Genomic DNA, 26,457 nt, shown 5'->3' on the forward strand with positions numbered 1-26,457 from the left:
GGCTGGGGGTTATGCCACCAGATTGCTATGACCAGGGCTGTTTTAAGTCCTTCTTAGACCCTAGACATGAACTTCTGGGGGTTCTTCCTACACTACATTTAACATGTTAAAATGTGCCACAATTTAATATAATTTATATATAACTTTAAGAGTCAAGTGGCACTTGACTAGCTGACATGGTATTATATGTTAGAGATAGCTAATTACACACTTTGTTACTTTGAAGTTTTCTTTCTGTATTTTGGAGTCATTAATTCTGCTGTTGATGTTCCAGTCTGAAACATTTTCATAAGCCCATGAAGGGCTCACAGGTTCTGGGCTGTGTGCCTATTGGTATCTAATAGGAAAGTCATCCTGGCCTCCTCAACCAATAGTAATTTACTGAACACCAAAGCATCACACTAAAGTCTTCATCAGGCAGCTATTTACCATGCCCAACTACTGAGCTAAGTGCTAAAAACCAGGATAAAGGCCCAGCAGCTCTTGCCTTTGAGGACTCTGACTTACTAAGCCTTGACCCAGAGTAAAGCAGATGAAAAGAATTGTGGAGTTTGGATCTTTTCAAGCCTCCAGGGCCTCTTCCTTTAATTCACCATAAGGGTGAGCAGAGGTTATTTGAGGTCATCACTACCTTCAACCTCTGGCAGCAAAGGAAGCCTAAACAGATAGTCCTAATTCCTATTTGTAGCTGACCTTGGGTGAAGTACTTAAATTCCTTCCCTGACAAAGCCAGGATGGTCTCACAATGGACATGGTGATCTCTGGGCCAAAGGCAGGATTTGGGAATAACAGGTAGCCCCAAACTCAAAGCTGACACTCATCTACTCAGAGGTGTTGGTGGGGGTGATATAGAGGACTTCCTCCATGAGCTTAACCCTTCTGTGCTGTGTCAGAATGCTGTGTTTTTAATGTTCATTAGAGAGTATGCTGGTTTGCCAGAACCTTGCAAGACATACATACTTTATAGCCTGAATAAGCAAAACACTGAACTATCAAGTGGCTCCTGTGTTTCAGCAATCTTCAGGCCATTAGGAAGGGTCTAGTTTTACAGTAAGCCCCCTCAGCCCTTTTTAAAGGAACCACCTTAGGAATCGAGGCAAGGGTGGCATTTTGCCTGGCTTATCAAACTCTCCTGGGCATACAGATGCCCTGGGAATACTGTTAAAATGTAAATTATGATTCAGCAGGCCTGGTGTAAGGCTTGAGAGTCTGCATATCTGTCTCTGGCATTGGCATCGATGCTGAATGCTGAACTACACTTTGAATAGCAAGCCCTTTATAGTTTACCAAGAGCCTCTCACATACTTTGTCTCATTTGATTAATCCACCAACTATATGAGGCATTAGCATCTCCATTTCACAAAAAAGCAATAGGCTCAGAGTGGCTTGATCTAAAACTACCAGCTAGCAAATGGCAGAGCCAGCATTTCTAATCCAAGTCTTTTGATTTCTAGTTCAGCCTTATTGCCATTCACTCACAGCCCAGACATTTTTTCTTATTACTTCTACCTCCCATGTCTTGTGAGGTCACTTGTCTTGAGGTTAAAGTCCAGAGTTAATTTCATCTTTTTAAACCTTTGAGCTGATAACCTGATCCTGCTTTTCATGTTGCATGGCAGTTGGGAAAGAAAAGATTTTCAAAAGCAAAGCAAAAAGGCTTGCAGTGGTTTTGTCCGAAATGATTATGCCTGCTAGGAAACCAATCATGCTTGGAAACACTGCTCAAAGCAGTTAAATGAATAGGCTTTCCATTGGGGTTTGCAATTAGAGGGTTTCGAATGGGGCAGAGGCTGAGTCTCAGGTCCACAGACTTGGTGACAGACTTCTGTTTTCTGTTCCTAACAAAAATAAAATATTGTAGATCCAGGACACCATCGTCTATTCTATGGAAACAAAGATGTATTTTATTTTGAGGGAGTACCTATTACATGCCAGACACTCAGCCAGGTACTTTGCATACATCACCTCCAATCCTAAGAGCAAGGCTGAGAGGTAAGTTATAGTAGCCCCACTTTTTAGATTAAGAAACTGAGGCTCCCCAAGGTTAAACAGTGACAACACTGCAAAGCTTGACCAAACACAGCAGGGCTGACTGTGTCTGATGTGTGGGCTCTTACCACTATATCACACTGCCTCTGAAACTGAAAATCAGAGAAGTCAAAGCGCAGAGAGTCTAAAGTTAATCTACTTCTGGTAGCTCCTGATTCATGGAGGCAGGGACCCTTACTTTCTCCTCTGGTTATTCCTTTGGAACATCTATTCTTAGATTACGTCAGACTGTCATTCTTTTCTCCTTCTTTTATTAAAAAATCCTTACGAGGGATCCCTGGGTGGCGCAGTGGTTTAGTGCCTGCCTTTGGCCCAGGGCGGGATCCTGGAGACCCGGGATCGAATCCCATGTCGGGCTCCCGGTGCATGGAGCCTGCTTCTCCCTCTGCCTATGTCTCTGCCTCTCTCTCTCTCTCTCTGTGACTATCATAAATAAATAAAAATTAAAAAAAAATTAAAAAAAAATCCTTACGAAGAAGTTACAAGAATAATATAATGAACTTCTCTGTACCCTTCCCATATGATTACCAACAGTTACCTTTTGACACATTTCTATGTGTACATGTATGAGTACATTTTTTATGATTTGAAACCAGAAAAATAACTTTTACTCTTAAAAACTAGGAATAAAAGCATTCTCTTACATATCCACAGTACAATTATGATCAGGAATTTTAACAATGACAAAACTACTGTCTAATAAATCACTTATATTTCAAATTTCACTAGTTGTCTCAATAATGTCCTTTATAGGGATCTCTGGGTGGCACAGCGGTTTGGCGCCTGCCTTTGGCCCAGGGCACAATCCTGGAGACCCGGGATCGAATCCCATGTCAGGCTCCCGGTGCATGGAGCCTGCTCCCTCTGCCTGTGTCTCTGCCTCTCTCTCTCTCTCTCTCTCTGTGACTATCATAAATAAATAAATAAAATAAAAAAAAAATAATGTCCTTTATAGCATTTTTTTTCCTTGATCCGGGGTGCAATCCAAGATCACATAGTGTATTTCCTTGTCATGTCCCTTTAGTCTCTTTTAATCTGGAACTATTCCTTAGGTCACTGCTGTTGATTCAGCACTTTTACAAATCATCAGAAAAGATGTCACTAAAGTTTGAGGGATCCTGAGTGCACTTCACTGAATGAGTAGATACCATGCTATCCTCTCCTTAGTCTATCAAATTTGCCACCTGCTTCTGCTGACTCTCTTTGAGAGACAAAGTGCCCAATTTGGCAGGGAGTGCTGGGAATGATGCTGTTTACAGGGGCTGAGGCCCATTTTTGATGCAGTCTTCAAGCCTCTCCATTCCTGCACCTGGGCAAGCCAGATGGTTCTTAAAGCAGCACTTCCTCTTGGCACCTCTTTATTTCTGAGGCATTCAAAGAGGGAGTTATGCACTCAACAAATCCCTCCTCCCATGAAAAAAAAATAAAAGATGGTTCTTAATTTAAAACCCTCCCTGGTTTTCTTTCTGGAATTCCTGGTGGAGATTAAGAAGCCCAAAATCAGGGGTTACATGATTGGTTGTAGCCTATGACCTGACAAGGTTCTTAAGGGTTTTAAGAGTCAATTAAGAACGTCAGTCAGGTTAGCCTTTGGCTTGTCAAAGTTGCCCCTGCACTGACCTATGCCACAAGGATTGCAAACACTACATGAATGTCATTCTTAATTTTTTTGGATTCTGGAATTAAAAGTCCCAGGTTTCCATTCTCCTTAATTATCTAAGGCTGCTTTGAATGGTTTCTCTGAGTAAATGGGGTACAAGATGAGAAAGTCAGTCTTTTCCTCATGCTGCCTTAGATAGTCTGCAAGAAATAGGGCTCTACTTGCAGAGCAAGCTGTTAACCTGTCAGAGTTAGTATCAAAGACTATAAGATGCCCAAGTTAGTTTATCTGAAATTCAAATATTGTATGGAACATACTTAGGCTAAAAAATTGTTTGATGATTATCTGAAATTCAAATGTAACTGACAATTCCAAATATTTTATCTAGAAATCCTAAGTCTGGGTTCCATGGATTACCTTTTATGCTTGTGGAGACAGCTGTGACTAATGAGGTTCAATACAAAGGAGAAGATTCAATCATCATGCTATGTCCATGGCTAGCAAATGGACAACTGCATTGCCATATTAATGCTGAGCTGATGTTTGATAAATTAAATATTGTACCTAAGTGCACAGTTTTCATGGTACAGATCCACAATCCTTTATCTATAATTTCAAAAGGTAAAACCCTCTGAAAACTGAAAGTTTTTTTATTTAACTCACTAGGTGGCAACATTCAACCCACATGATGCTATTTATTATCTTCATCTAATTTAGTGTGAATTGTCATACTTTTTTGCTATAGAAATATTTATTTGATCATAGAGTGCTGCTCTAGAACCCCTAAGGGTATTACATATGATAAATCTTGTATTAACCTTAAAATATGAAAAATTCTGAATTATGCATCTGACCTCAAGCGTTTCAAATAAAGAACTGAGGAAGATTAAAAAACTAATAGCCAGAAAAGACTTTAAAACTATACTGTCTGGGACGCCTTGGTGGCTCAGCAGTTGAGTGTCTGTCTTTGGCTCCCGATGTGATCCCGGAGTGCCGGGATCGAGTCCCACATTGGGCTTCTTGCATGGAGCCTGCTTCTCCCTCTGCCTATGTCTCTGCCTCTCTTTTATGTGTGTCTCATGAATAAATAAAATCTTAAAAAAAAACTATACTGTCCAATATAGTAGTCATTAGCTACATGCGGCCACAAATATTTGCAGTGTGTCTAGTCTGAACTAAGATGCACTCTTAGTGTAAACTACACATTGGGTTTCAAAAACTTGGCATGGACAAAGAACATGAAATATATGATTACATGTTGAAACAATACTGTTTTGGATACATTAAATTAAAACATTATGAAAATTAATTTCACCAGTTTATTTTTTCCCAGCTTTAATGCAGCTACTAAAAAATTTAAAATTACTTACATGGCTCCTATTATATTTCTAGTGGACAGCATTGCTTTAGAGAATATCTAAGTGTAAAACTCTTCACAGTTGTGGAAACTGGATGAGAAAGTGACATGGATCAGTGGGGCAGTTGATTGGGTCTATTTTGGTTTCCTGACTTGTGGGTTAGTGCTCTTTCCATTTCCCCTTTAAAATCCTCAAATGATAGGACTTTCAATAGTTTTTGGGCTCCATGCTTGGCACTGGAATTCTTAGAACCATTTCCAAAGTCTGATTGAATATTTGTGGTTCTTGCTGTTGGAAATAGGAAAATAAAGCACCAACGTGGAACCAATAGTTTCAGGCATAAGAAGAGGAGACTCAGAGAAGCAGATAAAAAGGATTTTAATCTCACTAGTTCTGTTTAATGAGATATTTCTCAATAAGTTCAGAACAGGAGAGGCTATGAATGCCCTGAAACGCAGTGGAATTTCACTCAGAGACTTTGGTAGAGGTAAGCTCCTCCATCAACTCTGTTGGAAATGGGCTGGGGTGGAAACTCACACTTAGCAAAGAGTAATGGTACAAACAAAGGTCGACTACCTTCAGAAAGATCACTTCTTAGAAACAGGGTATTCAGTTAATCAGATCCTAGTCACATGAGAGAATGGTAAGTACTTATCACGGTGGGAAGGGAGTCATTCATTCAGCAAGAACAACAACCCTACCACAGGAGACAGTGGAAAAGGACTTCTTGCCTATTAGCACACACTGTATTTGGCTGAACTCAGAGAAAAATCTCCAAGGGGATCAGGGCAAAGAACTTTGGGAGACAAAACTAAGCTAAGAGGAAGCCACCCTGTGAAAGTAGATGCAAACTCCACCTCCCTTTTAAAAAAGATTTAATTTTAAGTAATTTGTACACCCAATGTGGGGCTCAAACTTACAACCCTGAGATCAAGAGCTGCATGCTCCACTGACTGAGACAAGCCAGCATGCCTGCAAACTCCCTTTTGATGTGTCCAGGCCAAGTCTGGGGAGCTCTTAGGGACTTCCATTCCCAGGCACTATGCATTTAGCAGAGGCCTTGGTCTCTCCCAACAATCGAGAAGGAAAGATTCAAAGTCATGAGAAAGAGAGAAGGAAGCCCAGGAGATGTTGTCTTGACAAGAGAACAGACCATCAGAAAAGTTAAATTAATATCTGCAGCTTTGTCCTCAACATCCTGGAATGATCCAGAGCAACTTGAGAAGAGTCCTGTAGCTGGGGAGGCCGCTATAATTTGACATTATGGAAGCACCTGCTGCACAAATAATTTTAGCTGTTTGAGCATTGTTGGCTAAATAAAAAAGAATGAAATCTTGCCACTTGTAACCACGTGGATGGAGCTGGAGAGTATTATGCTAGGTGAAGTAAGTCAGAGAAAGGCAAATACCATATGATTTCACTCATATGTAGAGTCTAAGAAATGTAATAGATGAACAAAGGGGAAAAAAGAGAGGCAAACCATAAAACAGACTCTTAACTATAGAGAACACATGAAGGGCTGCTGAGGGGAGGAAAGCTGGGGTGGGATATGGGTGATGGGCATTGAGGGCACATGTGATGAGCACTGGGTGTTGTATGTACATGATAAATTACTAAATCCTATACCTGAAACTAATATTACACTGTAAGTTAACTGGAATTTAAATAAAAACTTAGAAGAAAAAGAAGAAAGCATTGTTGGTTGCATTCACTCATTTACACAAACTAGCTGGGTGTCTGGGAAGCACTAGGGTGGGGGAAAACTTGGCCTAGGAGTCACAAAGGGCTGAACTGAATTTTGATTTAACTGAAAAAGTCACTTAATCTCTCTTATAGTTTCTTCATTAGTAAAATGGACAAGAAGTATGCTCCAGAAAGTTCTGCCAGGTAAAAACGAGACACAGGTAAAACTCTTAAAGAGTAACTATCTGAAATGTCAGTCTGGCCCTTTTACATGAGATCCTAAGTGTTTTTTTCACAGAGTGGTAGCCAGCTGTCTACCCTTCCTCTCCTCTCCTTAGTCCTCCTTTCCACCTTCATCCTTGCCCTCCCCTCCTCTGACAGCACCACAGAAGGTTCATAATCCACTACCTGTTGCAAATGGAAAGAATACAGCATCCTGATATGGAACATTTTGCCATCTAGCTGATTTAATGAGTAAGATATTGCCCACTTAGAAGAATTTTAAAAGTGTATGATTTACAGCTTGACTAGTATTTAAAACCTGCAGTCTTTCTAACAGAAGGTCTCTTCAGAGCTCAGGGAGAGGGAGCCTTTGAAGTATGTATACACTTCCACCTCTGTCCTGCTTCTGTGGGGGCAAGAAAGGGGAGGAAAGTGCTGGAAGCAGAATCAGTGTTCAGTTGGCTCTCACTAGGAAATATTAGCTATAATTTTCAAGAGATGGATAAAATCCAAGGCTCCTATGAACAAAAGACAATCTAATAGTCTGGATAGCACTGTGCCCAATTGATAGGGGAAAAAAAAGACACATTTATTATTCAGTCCATTAGGCAAACATTGTTTTATCCATAAGAAAATATATACATATTTAATTTCTTCTACCTTTATGCCTTCCTAGGCCAGAGTTATTAACCTGGGGTCCATAGTTGGGCTTAAATGAGCTCATAAACCCACTAAAATTAAGTGCAAAGTTTATGTGTATGTGAAAGTTTGCACAAAGAGGTTTTATCAGAGGGGTTTATGACCCACTCCCAAACACACACACACAATGATGAACTACTGCTCTGTAAACTACCACAGAGCCAGGCCTCTCCTCACTTCTAACAGCCTTTTTTGCTGGAAGCAAAGTCATATGAATCTCGTAATTTTCAATGTGCTATTGACATCTGGGGCTGGCTAAGTTTTCTTTGGGTAAGGCTGTTCCTTTCATTCTAATATATTTAGCATCCTTGGCACCTGCCTACTGAAAGCCAGTGCCATTCACTAGACATTGTGACAACCAAAAACAATCACATACAAGTTCCACATAGAGGGTAGTACCTCCTCTATTTGAAAAGGTTAAGTTCACTTTCTCTGGCTTCTCTTTCTGCATCAAGAAAATGAGAGAGGTGTGTTAGATGACTCTAGGGTTCCTTTTAATTCTAGGATTAGTAATATCTCAAACATATCACCCCTTCTTTGAGTGTCATGCCCATTCTTATATACTCTATTACACTGACAGATCCGTGTTCCTTGGAAGGACCCACAAAGTACCATTAAATGTACAAAACTGTGGTCTGGTCCTAGACTTGGCTCTGCCTATGGTTAGTTATGTGACGGTGGGCAGTCCTTTAGCCTCCTGAAGCTTTGTTGTCTATCAACTATAAACGGTGTGTGGGACGCCTGGGTGGCTCAGTGGTAGAGCGTCTGCCTTCGGCCCTGAGCGTGATCCTGGAGTCCTGGGATCAAGTCCCATATCAGGCTCCCTGCATGGAGCCTGCTTCTTTATCTGCCTGTGTCTCTCATGAATAAATAAATTTTAAAAATCTTAAACAGAACGTGTATGGTGTTCCTACAAGGCTGAGTTAGAGTCAGGGGATCCAGTATGCTCTTTCAATGCCTTAAGTGTTAGACCACAAATCAATTATCTACTAAAGAATAAAAGACAAAAAAAGTCCTAGGTGAGGGAATATCCTACTTGGGCTTATTGATGAGAATCTGGGAGTCTGGTGGCCTTAAAGGAAATGATGAGGCATGAAGCTCAGATGGTAACTCCTTTCTGAGGCCTGCTGTACTTCCTAAAGCAGAATTAAGAGCTCACAAGCTATTGTCAATGTATTTTTATTATGATGCATTAATTTTGCCAATAGCTATTAATTACAGGCTCACCTACTTACATCTTTATAAACCATCTGAGGTCTTCGAAGACAGAGGTTGTGTAGGACTCCTCTTTGCCTCTTTGGTGCATGTCTGACACAGAGCCTAACACAGCAGTGATTCAGATGAATAAATGCAAGGTGGCAGAAATAAGGGCAGCCTGTGGGCTAGAGAGGGATGAAATGATAAAAACAGACTTGGCATGTTTCTAGGTGTAGGAGCTGGCTCATGATAGTCTGTAAATGTAATCTTTGAGCTTTGCCTCCTTTAAGTCCCAGGAGAGTCAGAGGAGTGCCTGGTGTGTTAATCACTCTTTCCCTGCAAATGAGACACTTCCTGAACTCACATGCTAGCTGGATAATCCTGTGAAGCCTATTGAACCATATTGTTAATTCCTATTCTCTCTCTTATGAACAGCATCGAAGGCGCAGGGAAGACTCATTATTTTTCTCTAGAAATCTAACATCATGTAAGAAATCATTTCCAAGCAATGACTTTTGAATCACTAAATTTAAGTATTTCTACTGAAAATTGTAATAGGAATGTTTTGGACCTTGTGAGAGAAGTGTTACTTGGTGGGTAAAAAGTTAGTATTTTCTAATGACACTTTGATGTAGTTGATTCAATTCCCTAGATAACTTGCCTCTGCAGGGCTGTTAACCCCTGCCTATTTCTTGGTGCTCTTCCTAGGTTTCCCAGTTCTTCCTTTTATATAGAACTCTTGACTCTCATCCTCAATTAGTTTGCTCAAACTTGCCTGGTTTCTCCAATTCTCCTTTTTGGATCCTTGGGGATGGTAAAGGTAGAATGAGGTAGGGCAAAGGGCATGACATTACTGCCCAGATGCTGAGGTATGGTTGAGGGGCAGAGCTAGGGTGTGTGAGCTAGGAGTGATAAGAACCAAAGTCACTAAAAATAGTATCTGGGATTGTTCAAAGGTCAAAATGGTGGAGTTTTCTTTTCAATGGGATGGCTTAGAAGAGAGGCTTCAGCACCTCAATAATTCCATCACCAGTTCCTCTGCCCAAGCTGTACCAAGGACGGCTGGGGCTGAGACTATGGCCTTTTTCTGACCGAGTTGTGTGCTGATTTGAGGTAGCTCTGGAGAATTGTGTATATGTATGTGGGAGCATTCCTGAAGCAGGGAGAAAATTCTAGCAACAAAAATTGGCTAATATGACCAAGAAACAAAAGGCTTCAGCCACATCTGACTACCAAGATCTTTCTGAGAGCAGGAGATGTCTGTAATACTTGCCTATTTCTGGGCAGGACTCAGAAAGTCTCTTCTTATGGATTAGGACCAATAGCCTCCAGTTCCAAACCTAGCTCCACCAGCCAAAAGCAGCAAGGGGTGGTGGAAATAACATAGTCTTAAGAGGAAGATCTGGGTCCATGTTCTACATCTGCCTCTGCAACTAGTTGTGTGACCTTCAGCAAGTCACAAACTCTGCATTCTCATTATCTCTAAATAAAGGTACTGAGTTTCAAGGTTCCTTAGGATCTTTATTCAAATAATACTGAGTTCGTATGATATTCTAGATACATTCTAGGTGCTAGGGGTACAGCAGTAAACACAAAAGACTAAAACTCCTAATTTCATTTAGTTTATATTCTAGTGGAGGGAGCTTGATAATAAAGGTAAGTAAATTATATTGTGGTTTAGAAGGTGATTAGTATTATGGGTTGAAATACAAAAGAAAAAAAAAAACAAAGGAAATACAAAAGAGTAGGGTAATGAGAACCAGGGAAGCTGAAGCTGGGGACTGGGGGAGAGGGTAGGTTGCAAATTCTCTGATAAATGATTTTTTTTGGAATCTCAAAGAATACCTTCAAAAGTAAATCTTTTGAGGAATAGGGATGTGATGCCTGGTATGTTGACATAATCAAAAAGATGAAAATGAAGTTTATCTTTCACAAAATAGTGGGGAATGATCTTAAATAGCATCTCTCACCTCTTCACTAGTTCATTTCCATGAGGAGAAAGTGGATGCCAATACTCACCTAGGATTTGGGTTGGAAGTTTTGACATGGAAGCCCCTGAAGCTCAGGAGGGGTGCAGTACTATTGAGAACTTCCTAGTTACAATTAGGGATGATCCTGGGGAATCCCACAGGAGTTTATAGGTGACAGGCAGGTTAGAGCTTTACAACCTGAGGCAGTATAATTATTGGCAACCTCAGATTTACCGGTCAGGGATCTGCCTAATCACTCTAGATGGCAATGGGTAACTTCAGAGCACTGTGAGAAGCCAGTTAAAGATGATTCAGTAAATGATCAGTAACTCACTGGAAACTCTTCCTCCTCCATGAACAAAGCACTCTCACTGTGCCAATGCTTGGTTATAAGTATTCTGGAGGTTCTTTCCCTTTCCTTTCTTCTCCTTCCCTCTGTCTTTCTAGTCATTCATTCATATTTACTCCCTCTTTCTTTCTTTACAGAACTTGGTAACATATGTATTTAAATTCTGAGATCCAGAACAAATTCATTTATATAATTTTCCTAATTGCAAAGAACTGGGTAGAGGAATGAAAGAAAAAAGCAAAGACTGACACACATAGTATATATGACAATTGGTGCTTGCTAGCCTGCAGACATCACATGATGCCCTTGTACTTAACAAGTGCAAAAACCACTGGGTGGTGGTTTCCATTGACCATAATACAAGTAATGGATTTCCTGGCAAGCATTTACTGTGTGAGTCCCAGCAGTTAATTGGCTCCCAAATCTGATTCCAGAAAAGACAATGCTTGGAAAGGTCATCTTAAAATCAGGACACTTTCCAGAATGTACATTATCTTGTAGCTTTCCAAATCTGTTATCATATTATTCTATTCCTCATGGCCTCCTTTCTGAAAATTTAGGTATCTGTTCTTCAGACTCTCCAATAAAACAGATAAGCTGGTTAGAAAATAATATAAATCTTTACAACAGGGAAGTATTTGGTAGGTTTCCTTTCTTGGCACCACTTATACGGCTACAATTTATAATAAAAGAGAATGTCTTGTTATTAGATTGTATCACATTAACAGTGACAATGTGCATATACATAGCTCCCTGAACTCATTCTGTAGGTTTAGGTAAAATTGTTTGCAACATGCTTTTTCTAGCTTTGAAGTGGAGCAAATAGGATTTCTGTCCTCTTTTTTTCTCAACACTCACATTCCTAATTATTCCTACTACATCCTCTACTACTTCTCAAACTTTTATGTCCATATAAACCAGATTCTGTTCAGTACATTTAGGATGATGCCTGGAATCCTGCATTTCTAAAAGCTCTTAGGTGATGCCAATGCTACTTGGCATTATGCTCCATGGACCACATTTTGAATAGCAAAGGCCTCCTTTTCCATATCACAACTGCCCTGGCCTGGGTCTACATCATCTCACTGGACTTTATGACAGCCTACTGGCCCTTCTGTTCCAAACTCTTTCTCCATATTTTCCAAGAGGCCTTTCTAAAATGTAAATCTGACACTATTAATTGTCTTCTTACTGTTCCTTAAGTGACTTCATATTGCCTACCAAATAAAGTCTTATCTACTTAATGATGGCCTTTGGTCTCCTTCATGATTGATTGAACTCAGCACCTTGCCAGATTCTTCTGCCACATCCTCATCTTAAGCTTGATGTCCTTATGTAGTAGCTAGCTCTCCAGATGATCTTGACAATCTATGTCGTATACTCTTGTATAGTCTCCTCCCATGTTGCATAGAACTGATCTGTATAATCACTAGAATTTTGTATGACTTCCAAGACCAGGTCATAAAAGATGGTCTGGCTTTTTCCTTGCCATTTCTTGGATCACTTACTCTGGGAGAAGCCAGGTATCCTATAATGAGGACACGTGGGTAGGTATATAAAGAAACTCACATGGTAAGGAAATGGAACCTCTTGCTAGTAGCCATATGAGGGAACCATTCAGAAGCAGTTCCTCCCATTCCAGTTAAGCCTTCAGATGACCGTAACCAAATGAGACTCCTCTAGGAAGAACCCTTCTGCTAAACTACTTCCAAATTCCTGACTTATAAGAAATAGTAAGATAAATAAGTTTGTTTGTTTTAAGTCACTCAGTTTTGGGGTAATTTGCTGTGCAGCAATAGATGACTTATACAGAGTATGCAGTTTCCCACAAATCACTGGTCCCTCTTCCAGGAAAACCTTTTATCTCAATAACTCTTATTCATTCTTTGAGACTCAGATCTCTAGATGTTTCCTTCAGGAAGCTCTGACTTCTTCCCTCAAAGATTTGGCCAGATAAATCTTTGGGCTTCTATGATGCTTTGGATATGTCTTCATATCTGTATTTATTATAATGTCTAGTCATTATATGTCTCATAGTCCCACTAGACTGTGAGCTCCTTAGATGCAGGAGACTGTACCATTTTGGTATCCTCAGTGCCTAACACATAGCTGGAATGAACAAATGAATGAAGTCAACTCCACTGGAATCATGACTTTACAACAACTTTATCCCTTTACATTCGAAGTTCTTTAAGCATTTGTCACTATTTGCTTGACCCAGCATCTCACACAGGCCAGCTATGACTCAATTCATTAACTGTTTAATTTCTAGGTTTTTAAAAAAAAAAAATTTCACACCATTTTACACCACTGAGTTACTTCAATGGCTCTTAACCAAAAGAACACATCAGAATTACCTATTGAGATTTGTAAGAACACATTACACACACACTCCAGTCCTAGCCCCAGCAATTCTGATTCACTAGCTGTGAGGTAAGCTCCAGACATATACATTTTAAAAGCCTCCAGAGGTGACTACTCATATCTAAGTTGTCATTTACTGGTTTATTGATGTTTAATCTATGTTCAAAGATAATAGGATGTTTATAAGAACAAAAAATTACTAAAACAAAACAACAATAACAAAAACTAAAACTCTTAAATGTAAGAAGGTATAATTATAAGAACAAGTGATGATAAGGCTGGGTGGGGGAATATCATGTGAAATAATCTAGGCTAGGAGAACTCCAAATGAACAAAAAAAATTTTTAGAGCTTCCTTGAAGCCAAGGCAAAAAGACTGGGATGAATTGCATAACTCTCAACATTTCAAAGAGGTAGCATGTAAGTTCATCTGTAAAGACAACTTTTGCCCTAGTAATGAATTATAAGAGGAATTTATCTGCCAAGTTTTCATGGAAGAGGCTACCAAACAACACAGTAAATGGTGTCTTTGAAATATTTTTTAAAATAGTGCAGGGCATTTTTACATACAGCTACTTTCAAGAAAAGCTAAACGCATAATATAAAATTCTAGGGTGGTGAAAATATTTCTATGGAAAACCGAATAATAACATGTAGCTTTGTTGTCAGATGACCTGATATGAGAATTACAGAACCTGGAAGAGAAAACAGCATGAATAGTTCATTTGTTCTCAATGGTCTCACATAGGCTTTTTGAAGAAGTTCAGTTGATATCTTTCCACTGCATTTCCTTACTTGGCAGTCCAATCTTGGGATATTCTCCTAACATATCTGTGCTTGCCAAGGATGGAAGGTAGAGACAGAAGCCTGTAGGTACAGAATGAATGATAGGGACACTGCCCATAAAGGTTCCTAGAGGCAAGACTCAGAATCACAGAACTGTAGCCTCAATGAATGATGCAAAGATCGGTATCCTTCATCTGCAAATGAGAGCTGCATTATAGTGCAGGCTACAATGATCACATCCAATCCAAAACATGTGTTTTGTCTATTAACAGGTTGGGAGCTCAAGGATAAATTTTTATTTTTATTATTTTTAAAATATTGATTTCAGAGAAAGAAAGCAAGTTGAGGTGGGCAGAGGGAGAGTCTCAAGCAGCCTTTGTGTCTAACGCAGAGCCTGACAATGGAACTTGATCTCATGACCTCGGGATCAAGACCCAAGCCAAAACCAAAAGTCAGACACCTAACCAACTGTACCATCCAGGCACCTCTCAAGGATAAATTTTTAATTGAATTATTTTAAAGCTTCAAGGTAGGACATCAAACCTCAAAGGCATACAGAATGTTAGAGGCAAGCAGCAGCTGCTCTCTGGAGACAGTTAAGTTAAAAAAAAAAAAAAAAACAAACCACATAATCAAAGGATCCTGTCTTGTCTATATCGAGCTTTGATGATTCCTAGTGGATCTATGCCAAACTGGCCTAACCAAGAATAACGAACTTTTTATAATGGTCAATTGGTCACTGAGATATCAAACAGCCACCACCAAAGAAAACTCCCAGTTTTCCTTGCCAAACACAAAGGACAGCTTTGGGGGTCATGTAAAAGTGCTAGACTGGGAAAGGATTGGAGTCCTAAAATGATACTTGATGTCATGAATATTTCAAAAAAATTTACAAAGATTGTACAATTTAGGGGATCTCTGGGTGGCTCAGCGATTTAGTGCCTGCCTTCGGCCCAGGGCATGATTCTGGAGTCCCAGGATGGAGTCCCGCATCAGGCTCCCTGCATTGAGCCTGCTTCTCCCTCTGCCTGTGTCTCTGCTTCTCGCTCTCTCTGTGTCTCATGAATAAATAAATAAAATATTTAAAAAAACAAAATAAAAAAATAAATAAAAAGATTGTACAGTTTAGAGATATGCTTGTAAGTTTTGATTCACACTTGAAGACACATTCTAACAGTGCTAATAGAACTTTCTGCAATTGATGGAAATACTCTGTATCTGTACCATCCATTATGGTGGCCACTAATACATGTGGTTATTGAAAATTTCAAATTCTATTTAATTAAAGTTTTAAAAGATTTGTTTGAGAGAAAGAGAGAGCGAGAGGGAAGGAGCATGAGCTGAGGTAGGGGCAGAGGGAGAGGGAGACACACAGACTCCCCACTGAGTGGGGAGCCCCACACAGGGATAGATTCCAGGACCCAGGGATCATGGCCAGAGTTGAAATCAAGACTCAGATGCTTAACCAACTGAGTCACCCAAGTTGCCTCTAATTTTAATTAATTTAAATCACCACATGTGTTTAGTGGCCATCATACTGGATGGCACAATTCTATAGCATATGGACCAAACTGTTTCTCCCCTGGAACTGCTAACTGAGCCTCTGGATTTTACCTGCTAATAAGGGATATCCCCAAATAAAGCTGTATGTTCCATGGGCAACCTGATCATGACTTGTGCTCTGAGAGCTTTTGCAGCAGCAGTCTCAACCAAATCAAAAGGGCTTCCCAAGCCAATAGTGCCAACTTAAACTCCTCAGTCATCTGGGTGTCATTAAAAATCAACTTGTCAAAAGAACTCTAGGAAATGAGGGCTGAGACATCAGCAGTTAAAAGTATATTACATCTGAATATCAAAAGCAGCAGTAATACAACTAGAATTCAGCAAGCACTGGGTTAAGTACTTTTCTGCTCTGGTAAATAATGTGACTTGATTTTCTCAACTTCTATTCTACCCTTTTTCTAGCTGGAGAGGTTGAAAAGCTTAAAATTATGTTCTCTAGACTATTGTGTGTAGCAGTGTTCTAGATGTGTACTATATGCTTGTGGGAAACCTGTAAGGTAGAAGCAAGCAAGAGGCCATTGTCCTCCTTCTACAGATATTGACAGGCCAGGTCCTGCTCAGAATGAGAAGCAGTGTGGCAGCTGTATTCAGCATTTCAGTATCCTGGTTATGGCTTGCTGGTGTCTAGAGATGATTGTGGTGATTCCTGGGGTCCATAAAGGGGTAGTTCCCTGACTCCTGGATTGATGCTATAGTGGTGTGTCCTTGGATCTAATAGTTTCTGCTTTCTATTGTCTCAGATTTCCAATGGTTTCATAAGCACTTAACTCCTTATATGGAATCCCTTTCTGCTTTAACTATCATCTAGTGTGATTTCTGCTTCCTGTTTTCCTGATTGACACACCTGCATTCTCTTATTTATTTCCCTTAGCAATTCTGTAAGCTAGGTATTTTCTCCCTTGCCTGTTTTAGAGTTAACCATCAAGTCCAGTTCTGTTTGTGGTAAGTATTTGGCATGTTCATGGTCTCATCTTTTTCTCCAAACAGATTTAGATCCATAACACAGACTGTTTTAAAAGCCAGAACATGTGCTTAGAACATGACTACTGCTTCTCTTTGTGATGATTTTTTACCCAAAGCAGAAAGGAATAGAATGTAATGACAACTTGGGAGAGGAAATGAGGTTTTCTTTGCTAGAAAATGGTGTTGTCACCTGTGGACATAAGTTCAGTCTCAGCTGGCTTCCCCCCAAGAAAGTCATAATACCAACTTCATAGACTCAATCCCTAGTCACAGACAAGCAGCTATAAATTGAGGTTCTTGCTCATGAGCAATCTGGACAAGAGGATGGGATGGCTAAAGTAATCTATTACCAACAGAGAAAAGAGCATAAAGGATAACCTTTTTTGGGGTGAATCAATACTTTTATCTACTTCTTTTGAGTATATAAACTCCAAGGATTTTCACTTCTAGAACCCCAATACTCTATAATAATCACTGATTCTCCTCTTTGTAGGATGAGATACTGACCACTCCATATGGACATATCAAATAACTGCTCTGAAATAGCAGAGCTAACTTTAGCTCTTACCTCAGGCTTGAGAGAAAGAAAACAATCATCTCCAAACTGGATGTGATTTTCACAGCAGATGTCCCATCCTTTGCCCTCTAGCAGCAGTTGTGTGGTCTGAGAAGGGCAGTACAACTGACTAACTTCTCCACTTTGCTGAAATGCTGCCTGCAGGCTTGGATTATGCAGGTTGAAGATTATCTGTGTTCTCACTCTTCCATTGGTAACTTTGGGTCACTTGATTGTTTAAAAGTTCATCCTTGCAGAGGTTGGCATGGATGATGTAATTCAAACTCAAACTAGTGAATATTATGTTTTAGTTCAGTGGAATCTCTAAGTATTATCACTGAGAATTTTTCACCCTTCCAATGAGTCAAACAGTAAGAATGTTATGTTTAGGGATTTAAGGGAGGTTAAATTTTAAGAATTTTTAACGGTCAATTTTTGTGTGGATTTTTCTTATTCACACATATTCAAAAATACTATATGAAATGAGTAATTTTTGAATTTAAATGAAAGGAACTATTTCACAGAAATCCTTTGGGAGACATAAACACAAGATTATCAACTACTCATTAAATCAACAAATCTGTTTTTCTTATTAGCGAATACTCCTTAATATTTATCTTAATAACTCAGAAAAATCATGAGCTCATCTATGAGCTAGGATACTTTCAGATCCATAAAGAAATATCACTGTTGGGATCCCTGGGTGGCTCAGCGGTTTAGGGCCGCCTTCAGCCAAGGGTGTGATCCTGGAGTCCTGGGATCGAGTCCCATGTCAGACTCCCTGCATGGAGCCTGCTTCTCCCTCTGCCTGTGTCTCTGCCTCTCTCTCTCTGTCTCTCTGTCTCTCTGTCTCTCTGTCTCTCTCTCTCTTTGTCTCTCTGTCTCTCTCTCTCTCATAAATAAATAAATCTTAAAAAAAGAAAAAAAAAAAAAAAAAGGAAATCTCACTGTTACACTTACCAGAATCTCCAAGCACTAAACAGATTTACTTTAACTATAATTAGGACAGAATAGTAATGTAGTAAATAGTAGCCTATATAGCATACTAAAACTATACTAAAGCTATAAAGCTAAAGCTTTCAAAGGTAGCATACATTTAAGCAATATCTTAGCTTCAGATGACACAAATGCTCCTTGCTACTTAATTGTTTATGGAGAAAATATAATTTAGCTAATTTCTTGTCACTCCAATTCATTCCCTTTAAATTACCACCATGGTATTTTGATTATTTTTCTTTAAGAAAGTACAAGCAAGCTTTGCGCAGTGGCAGTATCGTAGCCAATGAGGTTTATCCGAGGCGCGATTATTGCTAATTGAAAGTACAAGCAGGGATCCCTGGGTGGCGCAGCGGTTTGGCGCCTACCTTTGGCCCAGGGCGCGATCCTGGAGACCTGGGATCGAATCCCACGTCGGGCTCCCGGTGCATGGAGCCTGCTTCTCCCTCTGCCTGTGTCTCTGCCTCTCTCTCTCTCTCTGTGACTATCATAAATAAATAAAAATTAAAAAAAAAAAAAAAAGAAAGTACAAGCATTTCCAGTTCACCACTGCCTGGAGTTCTTTGGTGATCTCCACCTTACCTGGGGGGTTATCCTCAAGGGGTCAGGACAAAGCAATTGGCTTGTAAAGTTTTATAAACCATCACTATGATCTATAGCAGCAGAGAACTTCCAAAACCTTGGAAGGCTTGTTTAAGTATTTCAAATGGTGGTTCTTATTGTCATCCCATTAGCATGGTATTTGGAATGAAAATTTGTTTTATAATAATAAACCAATAATCCATTCTCAGGAGATTTGGAAAAAAGATGCCTGGCAGAAAAGGGATTCTAGGTGGAATTTTTGTCAAGATTTTTGTGAAACAACTCTCTTATGTGAAAGGGTAGGATTACTGGACAAGTTTCCCCCTACCCCCACATGTTTTTTTTTAAGGCAGGAACCACACCTCCTCCTGCTTGCATTCTCAGTAGGCAGTGGGGCTTGACACCCAGTAGGCACTTACTAGATATGTGATGAACCAAATACTCAAAATACATAAGTATCACAACACTCTCATTTCTAATGATAGAAATGAGGATAGGGTTCCCTGCTCTCTCCACACCCTCTGTCTTGGTTGGTGAGCTCACAGAAACCTAAAGCAGTGGGATGAAAGCTCAGTGCTGTCTTTCTTCCTTCCATTTTTTTTTTTTTTTAAAACAATCATTCTATGTTACTATGGTAATACTTGGTAACAGGATGCTCTGTAAATGAAAGTGGGAAGGAGGAAGAGATCATGAGTTATGCAATTCACAAGAAAATGCCCCTCTGGGCAACCTTTTGGCAATCTGCAAAGCTTGTGCATGTCCCATTTTATAATAAATGCAATTAAATAATACATGACACTATATAGAACAGATACAATATGTTGAAGCAGAGATCCACAGAGCCCAAGAAAACTGCATTAAGTATGAGATTATTAACAAGGGAATATTTTTAGACATTTGAAAAAAATAGGGAGAATTTGGTTCATAAATAGGACACTTTCTCATTTTAACACATAAAGGTAATAGCTAAAGAATTCCAAAGATGACTTTATGAGGCAATGGAGAACAAAGGCTGGATACTAATGTGGGACCTGATTTGAATGGTAAGTACATTGGTTACTGCAGTTGCAAAGGGCATGGATAAATTAATGAAACAAAGACATCTGTTAGTGATACTTACCCTCTGATAAGCCCAACTTTAGGGCCAAAGCTAAAATCTGAGGGGAGGAGAAAAGGGCACACAGTGACTGACATTTTGAACTACAGAGTCAAGTTTCTGTATATCACTTTTTCACTTCTATCACGGTAGCTTATTAAAACCCAAGCTGGGAATGTTTCTGCCTGCCCAAAGTGGGTGCTATAACACTGTAGGAAACTTTCTATCCAGTAGATTAATCTTGTGTGAGGACATGTAAAGAAAGCTGCTTTAGCTTCTTGATTTATGACTTCATTAAAATGTTTGGGCTTCAAATCTCCATCAACGTTTATTGGAATTAACAGCTTCTTAAAGTGGAAATATTCAGTGATAAATGAACCCAGCTTGGATCTTGTGTGAGGGAAAAACAAGGCACTCTAGGCACTCTTTATACACTTTCAGGAAAAGAGTAATACTTTCTACCCCTGTATACAAGTATATCTCAGAAATGGATAGGTGAGAAGAGGTGAGAACATGAAGAGAACAATCATGGATTCTAAATCAGGAAGAGTAGAGATGCCAGCATTCTTTTCGGAAATGCATTAAAAGAAGGTTTTAGGGGATCCCTGGGTGGCACAGCGGTTTAGCGCCTGCCTTTGGCCCAGGGCGCGATCCTGGAGACCCGGGATCGAATCCCACGTCAGGCTCCCGGTGCATGGAGCCTGCTTCTCCCTCTGCCTGTGTCTCTGCCTCTCTCTCTCTCTCTCTCTCTCTCTCTCTCTGTGACTATCATAAATAAAAAAAATTTAAAAAAATTAATCTTTATAAAAAAAAAGAAGGTTTTAACTGTTCCTACTGTAGAAAGACCACAACCATCTCAGAAATAAAAGGGCTGCTGGCCTGTTGCAAGTATTAACCAACTTGGTGTCCAGAGAGATCTCAATCCAAAGATGTAACTTCCAGGTGTGCTGTTTGAGAAGATTCCTACGAGGACATAAGAGTGTAAGCTTTCTAGTAGCTCTCACTTTTTTATATTTACAGCACTCAGCTATATCTAGCAGATATTAACTATCTGATGAATGAATGAATGAAACAGCTACCACTTCCAAGAGACCCCCAATTTTCCCCTTCTCACCATCCATTTGTTCAAACTATTCCAGGATCTATAGATGATGCAGTTATTGCCATCAGCACTCAAATTTAACAAAGGCTCACGTACCCCTTCTTTATCAACTCAAGTACGGATAAGCAGCTTAAATAATTAACAGTTAAGGAAATGTTCTACCTTGTTGTCTGCCAGGGTTAATTAAATGTGACCCCTTCACGCTATATCATCCAATCCATGAACAAGTCTTATTGACTTACTTCCAAGATGTGTCCTGACTTTGTTTCTCCATTTCTGTGACTTCCAGCCTTGTTTAAGCTATCACCATCTCTGGCTGGACTACTATAAACCACCTTCTAATTGGTCATCCTACTTCCACTTCCAATACCTATAATCAATTATCCACAAAGCAGTCAGCTATCTTTTCTAAACATAAAGCATATCAAATTATTTCTGTTTAGAATTCTCCAATGGCTCCTCATTACACTAAAAATAAAATACAGATTTGTTGCTCCTGCTCACATCCTGTATACCCCATCTTATTCCACTGGTCTATTCACTTATTACACACTCCAGCCACATTGGCCCTCTAGCTGTTCCTCAACAATCTTGAACATGTTCTCACCTCAGGGCCTTTGTCCCTTTAGTTCTACCAAGAATGTTTCTTTTTGTTCACTCTGGCAGAGAAGCTTTTTCTTGTCACTCAGATTTTTTTTTTGGTGGTGAGGGGGAGTGTACGATTGGGGGAAAGGAGGAGAGGATGAGAGAGAATCTTAAGCACCTCCACACCCAGTGCAGAGCCTGACCCTGAGATCAGGACCTGAGTCAAAATCAAGAGTCAGACACTCAACTGGATAAGGCACCTCTGTTATTCAGATTTTAGCCTAGTGTCACCAACTGAGATGCCTTTCCTCATCACTCAAACTAGCTACCCAGTCACACCTATCACAATAATCTTAGACCTTTGCACAGTAAGGTTCTGATTCTTTTAATTTCCATATTGTATGGGATCCCCAATTAGCATGTAAGCTTCAAAAGGGCAAAGATCTTAATACTCTTATTCACTACAAAGAATGATCCCTGGCAATAGATCTCTAATATTTTTACTAAAAATTAGAAAGTTTAAAACACTTACTTGTTAGTGGCTTGGCAAGCAAGAAAATACTTTACTGAATGTGGGTTCCTGAAACAAGCTAGGTGTTAAGCAAAGACACTTTCATAGCTGGCTCAAGGTATACACTGAGTTGGTTTAGTGGCTTCCCCATATAGTGAGAGTCTCACTTCTCCCTTGTATCCACAAAACCAATTCTTATTCTTCTTGGCTCTGGGCTCTATTTACACAAGCCATTTACCTATTGGTACCCTGAAAGGTCTGCTGTGGGCATCCACAAGTACTGTGCCAATTTAGGAACTATCTTCTTGACCACTTGGGCCATTCAAAGAACTCATGTGCCAGATCCATTTTTCCAAGGCCTGTCCTATATATAATAATCACACCCATTCTCTAGATATTGGAACTTTCTTTGCCCCTTGCACTAAGTCGTCTATGCTAGCACCCACTGGGTACTATATTATTGTTCAAACACTCTTTCTCCTCCAGTTGCAAAACTCATTGTTCAGTAACCCATATATTTTCCCTGATAATGTGAAATAGTTGACTGAACACTTGGCTTGAAGTCAGAGTCCAGGGATTAAAATAGTTATTTAGTGGTAGCCAATTCAATGCTGGCTATAAGATTTAATCTCCCTGAGCCTCAGTTTTCTCATCTGCATAATAGGAATACTACTATCTGCCTCTTAAATAAATAGGTGAAAGCTCTGGGGCTTGCACTCTGTAGGCAATACACATGTGAGTCAAAGGGTGGCAAGTCCAGAATTATGGACTTATCCACTTTTCAGTGGCTTCTTCTGGTAGTTCCTCAAGTATTCATAGGGGAGAGAGAGATTCTTCCAGAAGTCCATCAAAAGAGCTTCAGAAGAACAACACTTGTCATCAAAATACAGTTATCATAAAGGAAAGGATGGCATCTTACCATAGACTACAGAAGCTTTAGAAGCAAATGGAACTAATCAGATTATGTCTATTAAAGTGCCAAGTCAGATGACAACACGAATTATAGAAGACTTTCACTAAGTATCAATAATATGTTAAGTGCCATGAAGGTTTCACTGGTGAGTAAGAGGAATGTCAGGGCACATTACTATTCTATATTAAAAAGCTACCTATCAGGATAGCTTAGGACTGAAGATTAAACCAAAAGAAAATGTGAGGATTCTGTAAATGGGTCTGTAAAGACTAACTGAAGAATTATCCTCAAATCATTAGTAAGAACTTGCTCAATATTATATATGTGTATGCAAATTTTTATTCTCTCCATTTTACATTTAAATTTTTCTACGTTTTGGGGTGCATGGGTGGCTCATTAGGTATCTGCCTTCAGCTCAGATCATGATCTCAGAGTTCTGGGATCAAGCCCCACGTTGGGATCCCTGCTCAGTGGGGAGCCTACTTGTCCCTCTGCCCCTCTCCCTGCTCGTGCTTCCTCTCTCTCTCAAATAAATAAATAAAATCTTAAAAAAAAATCTGCACCCCCCCCCCCCACATTTTGTCAGTGAACTGTAAGCTACTTGAAGCAGAGATCAGTCCACTGTTTCCTATGTAACAACTCTAAGAATAAAACGTTTTCTCTTGAAAAACTTCCTCCAGGCTCTCAGATGGGTTCATCAGATCCTCTGGAAGGCAGATCTGTGATTGTCAGACCTCTCTGCTCCAGGAGTGCTCCATAAACATGCCCTGACACCATTAAGAAGCTACTGGAAACTGAGAGATGACCTGCTAGAAAACAGATTTTTCAACACAAAAGGGGAGCCAGGAATGAGTGTGGGAAGTAGAGAGGTTGAGAACAAGGAACACAGGTACCAGGTGCTGTGAACCTGTCATTATGCTATCATTTTTATAAATACTACTTCCCTGGACCTTGGAGGAGGAATTATTCTTTTTTCCTATTTAATAAGTGAAGAGGTAAATCAAAGTCCCCCATTTAGTAAACTGCAGACCCAGGATTAGGAAATTCATGATCTTTTCCTATATCCCACGGCCTCAAAAAGTTCACATTCTTGGCATTCCAATCCAGGTTATAAGATTTAGGAGACATTAGAAGGAAAAAAAAGGAAGAGAGTTTAATTCTCAGGTAGTAGTTATTGGTAGCTGAAAACCTTGCTGGCTGGGAATGGACCTCACCAGGGTACCACCTGGACTTCTGTCTGAATGAGAATTAAGCTCTCCTTCTCTTCAAGGTTTCTCATCCAACCTTAAACCATAGTCCTCAAATTCAGATCCCTTACTGAGAACTACATGAATAATTTCTACTATTTATTTGGCATCTATTAGGTACCATCTGTTAAGTATTGTGTTTGGAACTTGTAATAATCTCATTTAATCCTCACAAACCTTCTGAAAAAAAAAAATCCTCACAAACCCCTTCATGGTAGGTTATATTATTCCTCCCATACAGATAAGGAAACTGAGGCAGCTAATAAATGGCAGGACCAAGATTTTAAATCAAAGCACAAATGGCAAGCTCTCTTCATTTTGTACAGCTCACAATCACCTTATAGAAAACCAAAATAAAGATGACATTTTGAATACTTGAAAATAAAGCATAAGCAGCAATATTAAAGGTCAAATTAATTTAGTATAATATTAGAGTTTGGTTTTGTTCCTCACCTCCTCTTGTCATGCTAAACATGGGTAACAGGTTGATGTATAGAATATAATGTTTGCTAGAAAAATCTCAAGATAATTCTTTTGTAAAAATGCAATCTTTGCTTCTAACCACCAGCATCTGTGGCACTTGCAATCTAAAAAGGCAGAAGGACTCTGAAAACATAACAATTAGTAATTATTTCATGTTTACTTGTAATTTGAAAGACAATAGAAAAGTTAAAATCTCGATTTCCAGACATGTCTACAGGTCTGTTGGCACAAAAAGGGTGTGTCTTAGTGCTTTCTCAACTGTACTAACAATCAGCTAATCCTGAAACTGCTCTGTAAACTCCAAATTTAGTCCTAGAGGCTTAAATGATATCATCTTTTTTTTCTTAAATAGATGTTACTTTAAGATTAAAAAAAAAACCCTCTATCCTTCCTCAATAAAAAAAAAAAAATCACTGCACAATGCTTGGTCCTGTGTTCACAGAATGAAAAGATGTTTTATAACCCCTGCTCTCTCCATCTCTCTCTCTCTCTCTCTCTCTCTCTCTCTTCCTGGCCCCTGACCCTTTTCCCTTCCTACTCTAGAGGAGGAGCTCACTTTGCTCTCCCCAAAGTCTTGAGAACAGGTACTGCAGAGGGAGAGGTTCGGAAGAAGATGGAAGAGGAGCAGCAGTGATGCTAGAGGGGGCAGAGTGCTCTTTGGGGTGCTAGGGTTGCACCTTTGCCCTTGGGTTGCAGGGATTGGTAGGTGAGATGGCAGCAGCTGTCTCAGAGACAAAGAAGCAATGCACGAATACCTGAGGAACTGCTCTGGACTTCTATCAACTCTGGCCTTATCCATTTATACTGAGAAGTAGCAGGCAGGATCCAGGTGCCAGCAACTTTTGGCCAGGGCCCACCAAACACACTTCCAAACCAGGCTCTGGAGGCCTACCTACTGTACTCTCCTGACTTCACAAAATGTTCTTCTCGAAGCTTGCTGGAAACAGGGGTGGAGTATGAATGGTATTTTTGCCATGGGACTCAGGGGCATATGAGCCCTGTCCTACCAAGGTCCCAGAGGGAAATGCATGAAGCAGCCCCTGCTAGAGCCTTTCCTCTAGTAAAAAAAAAAAAAAATGTCTGAGCCTCTGATTTCTTCCCAAAAGGTATAACTCAGTGCTTTGCACTCAAGCATACCACTGCCTGGAAGAAAAGTCTCTGCACTTGTCTTCCTCACTATCAAGAACCAGCCAAAGTTTACATCTAGGGAACATCTACTCTGCCCAGATATACAACCTAATTGTAATCCTAAACCTAAATCTAATGAGATGAAGGATTTTCATCCCATTTTCCCTTTACTCAGTAACAGTTCTCAGAGACAAGGAAAAGATGAGAAGCAAACATAAGCTTCTAACTTTTGTTTTGGGAGGGTCAAGTTTTATGAGGTCAGGTCTGATTGTTGAAAATTTCTGGATATGAAAAATGCTTAACTCATGTGAAAATAAATTTCTTTTCTAAGGCTTATTAATAAAACATTTGCAACTACTCAGAGACTAGTCATAAACTTTCAGAGACAAAATAAGAATATAATCTGTCCGTAGCAACAGAGACAGATCACTTTGATTAATTCTTTACAATGGCACC

At 39.7% G+C, this 26,457-nt stretch overlaps 1 protein-coding gene and 1 pseudogene across 32 annotated transcripts in view; one reads left to right on the top strand and one right to left on the bottom strand.

Annotated features, from left to right (window-relative positions):
* TMEM108 (transmembrane protein 108) overlaps window positions 1-26,457 on the bottom strand; it is a 349,072-nt gene that overhangs the window by 112,187 nt on the left and 210,428 nt on the right. The gene's annotated exons all lie outside the window — the stretch shown is intronic.
* LOC140614533 (U4 spliceosomal RNA) lies at window positions 18,612-18,681 on the top strand (annotated as a pseudogene).

Source organism: Canis lupus, chromosome 22 (assembly GCF_048164855.1).
Source record: "Canis lupus baileyi chromosome 22, mCanLup2.hap1, whole genome shotgun sequence".
Lineage (NCBI taxonomy): Eukaryota > Metazoa > Chordata > Mammalia > Carnivora > Canidae > Canis > Canis lupus.